At 42.6% G+C, this 14,183-nt stretch overlaps 1 protein-coding gene across 2 annotated transcripts in view; it reads right to left on the bottom strand.

Annotated features, from left to right (window-relative positions):
• RNF182 (ring finger protein 182) overlaps positions 1-6,952 on the bottom strand; it is a 32,634-nt gene extending 25,682 nt beyond the window's left edge. For both annotated transcript variants that reach the window (XM_064443650.1, XM_064443651.1), the window contains exon 1: positions 6,709-6,952. The gene's annotated coding sequence lies outside the window, so the exon portion shown is untranslated. The remainder of the gene's footprint in view (positions 1-6,708) is intronic.
• Positions 6,953-14,183: the final 7,231 nt, after the last annotated feature.

Here is a 14,183-nt window from a genome sequence, read left to right as displayed (position 1 = left end):
TATTTCCCCAACCAAGAAAGCATCCTTCTTCAGATCCCTCCCTGAGCAAATATACAAGTACATACATGCTTAAGTTCCACCAAAAGTAGATGTATGCTGAAGTATGATCCTGTTGTCTTAAGAAGATATTTTATATTCTAGGATACAATTTGGCAAAATACAACACGTAAAATAAAGACGCAATGCTTGAGAAGGTATTTTGGTGAGCTTTCAGGGATTTACCTGCCAGCTGCCAAGCTGGCTTACAGCTCTGGGCTTGATCTATTCATCCATCCATCACCAAAGTGTCTGACTGACTGATAACAAAAACAGATGATTCATCGTTGGTATGTTCTCTGTTCTCTCTCTGTCCTGTGGACACATGGTATTTTACAATTAAGGTGTTAATATTTCAGGCTAAGAGAAACTTACAGTATAAAGAGGGCAGTTTTTATCTTACTGGATAGATACTTTTTCCTAATTTTTAGAAGACAGAGGGACAGAAATTATATTTTTTCATTGTTAGCTGATCTTTAGACAAGCAGGTATCCATGCCTATCTTCTCAAGTGTAAAATACCACCTAATGGCCAATGAAGAATAACATAAGCTATACAGTCAAAAGGTACTCTCCCTTTTGGTCTTTTTAGATAGATCTGACTAGTGAAATCATATTTCATTTCCATTTACTTAACAAGTGTTATTCAAGGTGTTGACCTTGAACTTAAGAGCACAAACATCAAGGACTTGTCTCAGAGACCTATAGACATCCTTATCCTATAGGATAAGACAACTTCAGGTATGCCATGGGGGGAACAGAAAGGAAAAATACATTAGAATATTAAAAAATGCAGAGAGCGCTTCCACCTAACAACAACTTTGCTCAAGTGATGCAAAAAAAGAAAAAGAGGAATTAACAAAAGAAAATAGCATTTCTCTTCAATGTCAAAGTACTTTCTAGTCACATTTTTGTTGTATCCGATTGTTATAGAGAAAGGTATGAGCATTCCCAGAAGCTGGGTACCTAACTTACACTGTGAATAAAGCATGTAGATTAAAAATTCACAGATGTTTCTCCACTAATGCCTGCCAGAAGGCATCATCAAATAGGCATGTTTTAAAAGGGGGGCAGCTGAGGACTAGGCTAATAAGTGTTTTCACCAGTAGACATGAGGAAATACAAAGTAACTTCTGATAAATTGTATGGATTGCACAAAATTTTGCCAGTACCGTAAATAATTAAGGACAGGTTTATTTGGCAAACCAGGCTCATTCAAACAAAACGTACCTAAATGCAACCAGATGCAGAGTCTGGATTTATCAAAACAGTCCCTGAGAATGGGGAACTATCTAATGGAAAACAAATAATCTGAAAGAATACAGAAGCTATAGAGGACAATTTGCTGAGTATGAGATCTTAGCTACATGGCATAAGTGAGGAGGGAAACACAGCTGGTGTTTGCTTCTAGGTACCATTACGATTTATGCTTTGGCGAGAGTCAAACTAAGGCATTTTCCACAGTTCTGATGTTCACTTCCTATAAATTTTATTGAACGATTGGACAGTTTCTCACAGAAACAGTGAGATCAGTCACAAAAAAATTATTCAGGAGCTGAATAAAACTCCTTCCAGGGAAGGCTTTAAAGAGCTCAATCTGTTTAGCTTATCCGAGAATGAGAGGCAACTTGATTACAGGAATAAAGCATCAGGTACAAAAGCGCTCTTTGATTTAGTGGACACACTAAAATGTCTGTAATGCGCTGAAAGCAAAGCCAAGTACCAGAGAGTTACAAACCATCAGCTTTCTACCAAATATATGTATTACAATACAGTTTTAGTCATACAATCACACATCATTTTCTTCCACGGGAAGCTTCACTAAGCATGCGGGATAATCAGTGGTTACTTAGCGAATGCTTTGTTTTATTCTCGTTATTTAATTTGGGGCCCCACAACTCTCTCACTGCACACTATTTAAACCTAGCACCAAACACAGCACTGTTTCTTCATCGCCTCTCATTAGGCTGTCACTTTAACAGCGTATGAGTGTAATTCAGTGAACTGAAAAAGATACAGGAAGATAAAAGCCCTCATTACACCCTCGTGTTACACAACACTCCACCTGGAGAAAGGGTGATTCAAACACCACCCAAAATTTCTGCTTAAAGTACTTATAAAATTCTAGTTAAATTAGCTAATTATCTTCATTAGTTGTAGAAGCACTGGCAGGCCTTTTCAAGCTTTTTTGAGAGTTACTTGTAGGAATTGTTTAAGAGTGAAAGGCCAGTAGCAGCTTGAGGTTTGAGCAGGTTTGTTTCCACCACAGAATACAACTATGGCAATACTCCAGATGTCCCATCATGTATTAGGAGGCAAACGGCTTCTGCAGGTTCTTGGTAAACACCTGCAGGGTAGCTCCTCAGGGGTCAAGCCATACTTTCACATAAAGCTATTCCACAGTAGAAGCTTCAAGGTCAGATGCTTTTTCAAGCAGCCTCTGATCAGGTCACTGCTTGTGAGTCACCAAGGGGGGAATATTTCCTTTCTGTTCACAGGAGCACATCTCCTCCCTGAGATTTACAGACTGGCTATCCATCTATCATCTGGAACAGAAGTTTTCTTTCTTTGCCATGAACTGCCTGCCAAGACAAGTTCCCCTGCCTGGAACACCACCTGCCCTGAAACTATTATGGAAAGGTTTGGGTTTCCTGACCAACACCTTTTGCCTCAGATATTGCTGATGAAGCCTTGAAGGCATACAGAAGGGGGCCTAAAGGAAACCTTCAGCCCCTAACTGGGCTATCTACCATGAGGAACTGGAACACACAGTCTAATACCTACAGATTTTCCTGGCTGGGTCTCCACCAGGCTGTCCTAGATCCATCTCAACCTGACTCCTCATACCAGTCCCACGTAACTCTCTCCCGTCATGCCCCTTGACTCCAGGGCTACGTCTCTACCACGGGCTGCACATCAAAACTTACCTTGTTCCTTGCTGCAGTCCCATGCAGCTTCAGGTTTTTTCCAGGTTTCCCTACAGCTATTCTCAAGCCCAGACTGTCACACCCCTTTCTTTCTACCAGGCTGCCATTCCTAATAACTTGGGCAACTCCTAATTGCAGCAGGAAAGCTGAGATAAGACAGTCTGTCCCCATCCCTCCCCAATTTCTGAATATGGCAGCACCAGCAATAGTGATCTTCATAGATGCTACTTTCAAAATGCAACACGTATCTACAAAACACTTGTGGTTCCCTGAAAGACTCAAGTTCAGAGTCTTCCAGAAAACAACTTTGTTACACTTTGGCTAATTTTCCTGGAAATGGCAAGAGACATCAGGAAAACCCTTAATGAATTTCAAGTCTCTGCTCAACACCTCGGAGATGCTGGAGCATGTCAGGTTTTCAAACTACCTGGACTAAACTTAAATTGCTGTTGTGTAATTTAAACTTTTACTGAATGTTTGCATAGATCTTGTCTGGAGACTTAATAAAGACTTCTGTCTGGAGAGTTAATAAAAACTTCCATCCACTTGGAAATTTACCAAAGTTAAGCTCTCACATGAATACCCCCTCATTTCCAAATAATTTAGCTGTAAGCCACCATCAGATCTGAAAAACTGGATTCATCTGCCAGGAAAGGTATGCTTAAGTATGGCATTCATTGTGCCTGAACTTCTGTGCTGCATCATCTCTGCAGGAAAACCAAGCTGAATGAAACGACAGAGAATTGGGTTTAGAAAACTGTAGAGCTGTAGTAGGTTAAAAGCTGCACATCTTGTACGTCTTCATGTGTCTTTGCATACAAATTTGAAACCTAAGCTATGTTTTCAGGAGGCTTGAGTTCTTCACAGCTTACTACAGCACTTGCACACTTGCAAATATTTTCCTTATACTAGAAAGTCACAATTATCATGTTACACTACCCTAAGGTACACATCTGCCCATGCTATATTACTGTCAGAACAGTAGTTTATATATTGGATAGGAAGTGCTTCAGCACACAACGCATGCAAGGGCCACAGGAGAATTTCCTGAGGTTTGCTCTCCAAGGAGCCCTAATACTTGTTAGCAACCTTGCTGAAATCACAACCTCTAGGCAGCAGGTGTTATGTGTCCCTGTATACTTGAAATAGCTGCTGGCTACAGCAAGCATACATACATCTCCAGAAAAACATTTAACAAAGAGTCATCAAACCTAGTATATAGACAAACATGTTAAACTCAGACTAATTAAAGCAAGAGGAATACTGGCAAGCAGACTCCTGCAGTGGCTTTATATCACTGTACAGAGTACGCAGCTTTAGAGGATTCTTTCATGACAATTTGAGAACAGGCTTCCTCTAAAACTAGTCTGGACTGAGAAGCATCAGAAAGGTGTGAAATGAGGAGCATCAGAAGAAAGGTGTGATTGGCCTGAGAGACCGATCTAATCGCTATAACTGTTTAGACCATTAGAAGCCCTTATACATGTCAGGCTATATTATGGGACATTATCTATAGCGAGCTATCTCGTTCTTTCCTGCTACTGTCTCAACCACCACATTGTTTTTCCCTCTGACAAACTTCATCGAGTGGAGTTTGCAATTGTTCCACATGGAACAATTTCAGGACTGAAATGTCACACGGCAGCGTAACCATAAATATCGCACTTATCCCTTTAGATTTTAGGGCAAGATCGTATTGAGTTCTGACGTTTCTCATTCTCTGCCATACAGCTAAGGGAATAGAAGTCCCCCGTTCTTTATTATACAAAGCTGACCTTTTATTTCCTGCTAGGTGCATTCAATTTCAGATAGCCCAGAGTATGGTCTTGAAATGCTATTTTCCATCATGCTAAACTAACCTGAGGTCTCAATTTTTACACATTTAATAAACTCAAGAGTTTGCTTTTCAGTGTTGCATGTAAAACAGAGGTCGTTCAGAAGGTTGTAACTTTTTCAACAAAGCATCTGTTGTGACACTTCTGAAAGAAGCAAAGGACAAACACTTACAAACACTGGGCAAAACACTGTAATCAACATAAGTAAGAAATTCCACTTCTTTTTTTTAAACACACTAGATCTGAATTCCACTGTATCTATTGGTATGATATTTCTCATTTAAATTTTATATTGAGAAATGTTTAACCTTGATTAACCCTAATTTAAAACTCAATTTCAGTTATACATCTCTTGCAAGAGAAGCCTGTCTCCATTTTGTATGCTACTTGTATTTGTGATTGCTGAAGAAAGCAGTATTTTCTCTTTCCAAACTATAAAATATTTTCACATCGCTTACTTAAATGGTATTGGTAGCGCCACTTTTCATTTGACAGTCACTATTTTTATATACCTCTCAAACTTGTTCCAGTCAATGCCTAGCCTTTGGATTCTGATACAACTTTACATATAGTGTTTTAAATCTCAAATAATCTGATATTTGGATTACATATTACTTAAAATATCAAATTCTTGTCTACCCACTCAATAACTATGATAGCCACACTCTTCCCCTCTCGCATACTATTTCCCTTCTTTTCTTGCTCACATCCATGAGGACATCCATCTCGAGCACCCTGCTGGCTGCATACATGTCACAGTACAGTTTTCCCTTGGCCCATCGACTAGTTTATTTCCTAAACCACTCAGCAACAAACCATAATGGCTGCTCCTTAGGACCTCATCATACAAGGTCAGCCATTCTGTTATCAGTGGGAAGTTGCTCTGAATTTTAAACTTCTGCTGAAATGCATGGTTATTCATACAGCCACTCCGATTCAGATGTTGTTCAGATGTTATTTGTACAGCTGCAACCGTGCTCAGGCAACCGCCCTGCTAATGACCTTCCCATCGACCCTCTGACATTCCTACCTCAAGAGTTAAAAGGTGGCTAATTCTTGACTAACCTTGGTTGCCAGAGATAAGCAAACGGTGTTATGTTTTATCATCTCTACCATCTTACCTTTGCTCTGCCTTCTAATGAGTTAGGCTGACTCTGAAACCTACAGACTCATTTCACATCAAGCCTTTTGGTGCACTAACTCCTAAAAACAAACAGTAATTTCTTGATTACTCTTCAATACCAGCGCTTTGGATTTTTTTTTTTTAATAACTAGTGCATTTTAAGGCTATCATCCTATTCAAATTACTTTACCTAGCCGAACACATTAAACTTTGTAAGCCCAAAATTTCCGGGGGGACGGGCGCAAAGTATATTTTGTAACAACAAACAATAATGAAATTATTATTATCAAGGGTAAACTCTGTTGAGGAGGAGAAGGGCTGTCCCCGGCGGCGGGGGAAAGCCAAGCCCACCGGTTGCAGCCCCGGGCGCGGAGCCCGCCCGCACAGTCCCCCCCGCCGGCGCACCCGAGCAGGGTGAGCCGAGCCGAGCCGAGCCGCCGGGCACCCCCAGCCCCGTCTGAGCGGCGCTTATCCGGGAGCTGAGCCGCCCCTGTGCCCCCGGCCACGCCGAGGCCAAGTGGGCAAGGGCCCGCCTTCGGGCGTACCTGCGGCGCCGCTCCCCGCTTTCGCTCGCTGGCCGGGGACGGAGGGACGGAGGCGTCCCCCTCGGCCCCCCTCAGCCGCCCGCCGCCCCTCAGCCGCCCCGCGCCGCGCCTCAGGCGACGCCCGCCGCCCGCGGGGGAGCCTCTCCCGCAGCCCTCACCCGGCGGCGGGTCCCCAAGCACCGCCGCCTGGCCGGGGGCGCCGCAGCCGCATAGGGGGAGCCGGGGGAGCCCCTCGCTCGGTACCTGTCCGGGGCGCCGCAGGCGGGCGGAGTGTCTTCGGGAGAGGGAGCCTCGTCCCCCGCTCCGCCCCGGCCCGGCGGCGGGCAGCCGGCTTTGTTACTACTCGGAAGAGCCGCGGACCAGCGCCGTCGCTATAGAAACTGGCTGCGCCTCGAAGCGACACCGGCGAGTGGCGGGAGGGAGGCGGGCGCCGGGCAGAGGTGTGGGGTGAGGAAGGAGCCGTTCATTCAGGAATATCCTGGCCTCTTCTTCCTCCTCCTCCTCCGCCTGCAGCCAGCCCCCGGCACCGCCCAGCCCGGCCCGGCGGGTGGGAAGGCGCCTGGCCGCTCTCGCCTCAACCTGCTTCCCTGGGCCAGTATGGGGCCCGCTCCGCTCAGAGCACCCCTGCCACATCGCCGCCGCCTCCTCAGGGAGCCTCCCCCCCAAAAAAAAACCCCACACATAGGGATGCACTCACCCTCACTCCCTGGTTCACCCACGCCGAGAGCGGACCCCGGGGCAGCGGGGACCTGGGGAGCGCCCACACCACGAAATGGTGGGGGTTGACCTTGACTCCCACTCTTGCCCCCTGCCTTTGCAGCCCATTTGGTCCCAGAGCATCCCCACAAAAAAAACCCACCACAAATCCAGGACCAAACTTTTTTAGAAACAGCGTTTCATTTTATAAAAGTGATTTAGCTCTGCGTCCTCTGGTGAGGAACTGCTTTTGTGTGTGACCTTGCTGCTGGGGGGACCCCTCTGGACAGCAGCTCGCGGTCGCTGAAGTGAGATCCACGAGCGTGGTGGGGTTTTCGTCTGCTGTGGTGCATTTGGTTTGATGCAGCAGGCCCTGAAGGGATGAGAAGGGATAGGGCCTGCTGTCTTGGGTGCTGTGCAGGCAGCAAAAGGGAAGGGAAACATGGGTGGTGGGAAGGAAGAGGAGGGAAGGGCTGAGAATGGACCAGGGTAAAGTGGCCAGGTATGTGGGAGGTACACTTATGGCCTGATGCTTATGAGATTCAGGGTCTCCCTTGCGTTATCCTGAGTCTGGGAGATGGTGTATTTTCCTACAGCAACAGCCTATGACATGTCATGGATGCCCATCTTCGCATCCTGCTTGGCACGACTAACAAAAGCTGGGGCAGTCCCTCCTTTCTTCTCCCTTTCCTCCTCGTCCACTGAAGACTCAATGTTATCGGTTTGTGAATCTATTCTCTTCTAATTTCTCTCCCTGAAACATTCTTATTCTCTCTCTCAATAGTAGTAAAGTTGACAAAACATCCTTCAAAGTGCAAGATGGATCTCTCCTTTTCTCTTTCCCTGGTTTTTATTGATTAAATTTGCCTTCCAAGTTTGCCAAACAGAAGAAACCCAACATGGAAGGTGCAACTCAGAGGCTGCATTATCCATCTCAGCTACTGCTAAGCTACAGGGGATGACTATTAAGTATCAGCACTGCAAGTCACTGTGAGCTGACGAATCCGTGCCAAGAGCTGCTGGCACACTGCAGAAAATACTCTTTAGGAAGAGGTTGCCAAAGACAAGAAAGACCCCCCACAGGAGCTCTTCACAAAACAACGCGCCTTACAGCAGAGCTGCTGGTAGACCATAACACAGCCAAATGACAATGACAGCACAAATGAGGGAGACAGAAGGTTGGGTACAAAAGACAGGGGGTCACCATGTATTTATCCATCTCATTTGCATGCTAAATACTAATTCTAGAGTTTAAAAAAGATAAATCCAGTCAGAGCATAGCAGAGCTGAATTAATTTTTTTGTTTCACCTTATAGCGAATTTGCTTGCTCTGAGGTGGAAAGAGTAATGTTAGAGAAGGGAAAGATCTGCCACATGCTGGATCTTACAGCATAAGAGAAATTCTACTCATTTCTCCTGTATATAAAACAATGCTTTCATCCTTTTAATCAAACGGAGTAACAATATTAACAACAAATACGTGAAAAAACTGAAAGCTGGAAAGCAATTCATATTCTAAAACCTTTTGGAAGAGTAAGGACCCTTTTTAACTCAAGATGTGTTTAGAAAAGAGAGGGTTTAGTGACACAAACGTTGCTAGAAGAAATGGTCATTGTTTTGACAGCAAGAAACACAATGCTGTTGCTGTGATGCTATTCATTTTTCTTACAAAAGAATTTCGTAGCACTTTCTCCCAGGTGGAAGTGCAGGAAGGACTAGGGAAACAGTGGGAAAGACTTACTCTCTGGCCTTCACTGATACAAAGCACCTGAGTACTGATATTATTGCATCTGTTCCTGGGGCTTTTAATCTTCAATGCAGTTTTACACACGAACTTCTGAACATGTTTCCCTCTCTAGGCTGACGGTGAAGAATAGCACTTCCAAAAGGTACATTTGAGACAATTGTGTGATATCTTAAAAGACTCACAATCAGATGTGCCTTAGTATTTTGCAGATATATCTGCCTTCTAGATTACTTTTCCTATCAAGGTTACAATAACATTTTACTAACAGAGATGAGCCATTTTTGTAGATGGATATCACCTGTATCTTTAGGACAGAGCCTTAGCCAGTTCACTGTTGTAGTGCCTGTGAAGTGTTTTACTTTTTTTTTTTTTTTCAAAACTCTGCTTGAAATGCATTTAATTTTAACGAGTGTAATGTCATTTGGATCCTAATGTAATAGCATTTACAAAGTAGGGCACTAACTGCAAATGTGCCAAGTTGATGCTCTCGCTGTTTGCAGTCACAGTATTTCTATAGTTATAGTGAGGGGAATGAAACATAAAAGATATTAAACTCTTGCATTGCAGTAACAAATCAGTATTAAATCAGCATTGCATTTTGTAACATTTTGACACTAAGCTATCCTGCCTTTCTGTTTTGACATTCTGTCCCTGTTTCTCCCAGTCTGGGATTAGGGACAATACTTTTAAAATCTACAACTGGAATGCCTTCTGGCATCATTTTTTAGGGAACATATATTTCCTTGGGGGAGGGTGACAAAAAAAAAAAAGAACATTTAAAAAAATGTGTGCTGATATGACCACTGCCAGCTTCTGACTCAGCAGTGACATGTGCGCCTCTCTCAGCGTGGAGGATTTTTTCCAGTAACTCAGTGTACTGAAGGAGTTCATCGTGGAACATTGAACAAGTGTTAATATTCACGTGGAGCGGAAGAACAGCTTTTGATGGTGTCCCCTCTCTTTTGCCATTTGTCCTCACTCCAAACACCATTCATCCCACCAAACACTTATTCTATTGGGCTATTTGTTCCCTGTAAGCAGAGCGAAGTATCCTTAGAGCAGCGCTGAAACGTTAAATAAAGAATGCTTCAGCTGAAGGAATGAAACATGTTCTTAGCACATCATATTAAAACAAAAGAGGGGGGTAAGTTGTGGTAAAATTGAAGTAACAATATTTAATAGTAATATTAATTATCATTACTACTATTATTATTAGGATGGAGGTGCAGCCTCTGGGCTGCACCAGCGCCAGGCACTGTTTTCCCACAGAACAAAAATGTAGGTAATTTCTGCCCCGAGGAGTTTACCTTAGAATTTTATGTTTTTCCTGAGGGCCTGGAATGCCATTAGTTACACGTTTGGATAGTGGTGAGCACGGTGGGGCCTAATTTAACTGCAGCCTTTTAGATATGTGTAATATAAATTTTAAATAACGTAATAATTGTAATAATAATTCTGTCAGGAGACAGTGCAAAACCATTTTTCTGTGTCTATAGGCTAGCAGTCCTTTTGGAATTAGAGACTTCAGAACCTAGAAAATGAATTGAAATTATAATTGAAGGAAGCAATAAAACATGAATATGCTAAAACAGCAGATGAATTCCTAGGTTCCGGCTTTGTAAAAGGAAAATACGCTTTCCCCAGGGCTATCTTTCAATTGTGTTTCTTCAGACATATCCTCTTTCTTTTTCTTTTTTTTTTTTTTTAACACTTGGGCAGAAATGTGTATTTTAAACCTTTGCTTGAGATTTCTGGATGTCCTGCAGAGACAAAGCTTCAGCAGTACAAAAGGGACCAGAGTGCCTAATGGGCACAGGCCCTCCCCAGCTCTGCCAGCTGCTTCTCACAGGCACCCTGGTTGGGTAGAGCTGCCACGGCAGCGGCAGTGGCTGGAAGTGTTTTTTAGGGGTGAGGGATGCGAAAAGGTTGTTGAGTGGAGGAGTGTTTCAGAGGGAGCACTGTGGTTACCAGATCCATGCTATCTGGGGTACACGCTTGGATTCCCTGCCTGTCTATTTTTATATCTTTTTTTTTACCACATTGGGGAGATACTGGCATAAGGAAAATGAAGTATGTATAAATATATTCAGACTTGCAGCTGGTCATTTAACAAAATTATTATCAGAGGTTTATGAAGGCTCCTATCCAAACTTGTGGTGGGAGAGAATACCGTTGAGCGTTCAAAACCGTCAGAAAGCAAATACTACTGGCTGCCTTTCCACATAACCGGGCTCAAGCCTGCCCTTCACCATGTCGTGCCGCACTGAGATACCACAGTTACTCAGAACAAGGCAGTGAAGTAGCCTGCTGAGAAACAGGCAATATATGAGCTGAAGTGCGGTGCTATACCATTATAGACATGCTTGACTGCATTTGTACTCACTGTGCAGGGCAATGTAGATATATCCCAAGTGTATACACTTGCAGATCTCCTGTGATAACATGGCATCTCAGGAAACACGTGAGCTAAAAGGGTATTTAAAAAATATTACTGGTCTGGAAAAGCGTAAAAGCATGTGGAAACATGCAGAATGCATACCATTTTTTGATTTTGCTCATTGTAGACCAGCCTCCAAGATAGTGAGGAGAAGCCTAGGCTAAGTAGCTGAACAAACACCGCAGTGGGATTAGTGCTCGGAAAGCATAACTCTGGATGGTGTATTTTATGTTATTCACACAACCTACTGGGATCTTAATTGAGTGCAACTGCTTAGAAAAAAAGACCCTGGCATTACTGTGGAGAGCTCAGTGGACCGCAGTGTTGAACAAAATGCTAGTGGGAAAGAAAAAATCAGACTGGAGATACTGGAATTCCCACAGATTGGTTATTTGCTGCATCTTGAATACTTTGTTCAGTTCTGGGAACTCAACTGCAAAATAGATATAGCAGATACAGAGGGCATCTGGAAACAGGCAATGAAAATGATTAGAGGCTGAGAGAGAAAATTTTGTATCTGGAGAAATGGAAAACATGAGTCCTGTTTAGGGATGGCATGAAGAAAGGACATGAGAGAGCTTTACAAAAAATAGCGAGTGGCACAAAGAGGATAAATCCTGCATTTCTAGTTGCCTTTTTTTTCGTAATTTAGGAACAAGAATTCATCCAGTGGAATTAAAAAGATACACATTTGAAAGTGATGAAAGGAAATATTAGCTATTAGAGTGAAAGCATTCACTGTTACATGAGATAAAATTTAAAGAAAGGATTAGATTGTATAAAACATGTAAAGGGATTGAAACCTTTATATTTCAATGCATAAGCCTGTAATTAAGCTAGAGGTAGAATGAGAGAGAGGGAGAGGAGCATTAACAGAAATGCCTCTTCAGGCAAATTTGTGTTTCTTGGAATTTCTTTTGAAGTGTCTGCTGATGGTGATTAGGGGGAGAAGATATGACAAAAGATTATATTGTTCTCATCTGATATTCAGATTCACTTTCTCATCCAGGAGGGACTAACACACACCACCACTGCCCCCCCAGACACCCATTTGTGCCCGAGTGAACATCCTCACCAATGGCACAGCACCAGGTGTTTCTCTTTCCACAGATCACCAAGGACTACATTGTTGGGAAACCGCAAACCCTTCTTTTTAAACTCATTTGCTAATCTGGCCTTTAGGGACTCAGGTATCTAAAGGCACATCCACGTGACAGGCGTAGTCCCGTATTTGTATGGTGCTGTAAGTAGTCCTGCCAAGCACCAGCTGATTCCTGTCTGAAAACCTCTCCACTGCTGGCACTAGTAGCCTGCTGTGCGGTTCATGCTTAACCCAGCTCAGGGGTAGGTTGATTATGTGACCGTTAATGCTTCTTCAGATACATGCACACTTACTAGGTGAAAACCAATGCAAGCTAGGTACTGTGGAGACAGGCTATTTCTATTCTTTTATTATGCCACGATCCCCAGTCAGTGAGTCACTTTTGAAATTTTTACCTCAAGCCTTCCAGTCATTAGTCATACAACACTGCAAAATCTTAAAGGATACATTAAGATTTTTTTTTTAAATTATTATTATTACTTTTGGCCATAACCCATTTTATATATACATTTTTCATACAGTTTTTATATACATTATTTATATACAAATATATATACACACACGTTTTTCATAATGGGAATTCAGTACAACATACTAAATATGTCTGGCAAAAAAAGAAAGGACTTCATACATCTTGGGAAAGATAATAATGTGACAAGACCACACATACCCCAAATGTTCAGCCATCTGAAAACTACTTCTACCTCACACAGCCATTACTTATGTATAGACCTGAATCATGCCTAAATTTGATGGTGAATTATGATGCCAGTTGCAGAGCACTACTACACCTATTACCGCCTTACTCTCTTATAAGCTATGTCATCCAAACAAGTCCTCAGGCTGTAGCTATCTGTTCAGTTCACAGCAATCACTGATTTCCATTCTTTTTGTGCATTAAATCAGCCTGAGATTTTTCAAGTAGATTGACCAGCCTGTACTACCCTTTAACAGATTCAATGTGTGCCCATCTTTTCTCACCTCACATTAAAAAAAAAAATATTATTGGCTCACAGCTGGAGTCTCTACAGTCCTTTGATACCAGCAGTTTCCATTTGCATTTCCCATCCACATCACAAAACATGATGGCACAGCTAAAGCAACTGCAGAAAAGAGTAACAACTGCATTTCAGCAGTCGTTTGCCATCAACACTATGTATATATTTTGTTGGTTGCTGGTTGGTTTTTGTGGTTTTTGGTTTTGTTTTGTTTGCTTGTTTTTTTAAAAGCCAAACAACAGTAATGAAGAGAATACCAATCCAATGGGAGCTCAGCTTTCCCTGGGTTGTGATTCTGTGTCTATCAGTGGCATGGAATCGGTAGAATTCACATTACATGTTAGCATCTTAGTTTTCTTGAAGTATATTAGTTCCCAGAGGAAATACATACTCTGTAAGATACAAAGGAGTTGGTAGTGTGATGTTAATTACATTGTGAAAGAATATCAGAAGCCCTAATGCTTACAGCCTGTCTAATCACAGCTTGCTGCTTCTTAAGGTTTAAAAAATGAAACCAAGAAAACCAAACACTGCAGCTTTTAGGTTTAAAAAACTAAACCCAATAAGCTAAAGAAAGACACCATAGCTTTTCCTGTCAACTTCCTCTTTACTTTGAATTTATTCTTTTCTTGTTCATTGGTTAACTGCACATAAAGGAGTTAATCATGCATGTAGTTAGAAGGCCACTGCAGGAAGAATAATGTTGAATAAATGTTCCTGCCTCACTAAGATCTGTAA

The sequence above is a fragment of the Phalacrocorax carbo genome, chromosome 2 (assembly GCF_963921805.1).
Source record: "Phalacrocorax carbo chromosome 2, bPhaCar2.1, whole genome shotgun sequence".
Lineage (NCBI taxonomy): Eukaryota > Metazoa > Chordata > Aves > Suliformes > Phalacrocoracidae > Phalacrocorax > Phalacrocorax carbo.
Note: the sequence above shows the minus strand (reverse complement) of the source record. Positions and strands in the feature narration are given on the sequence as shown.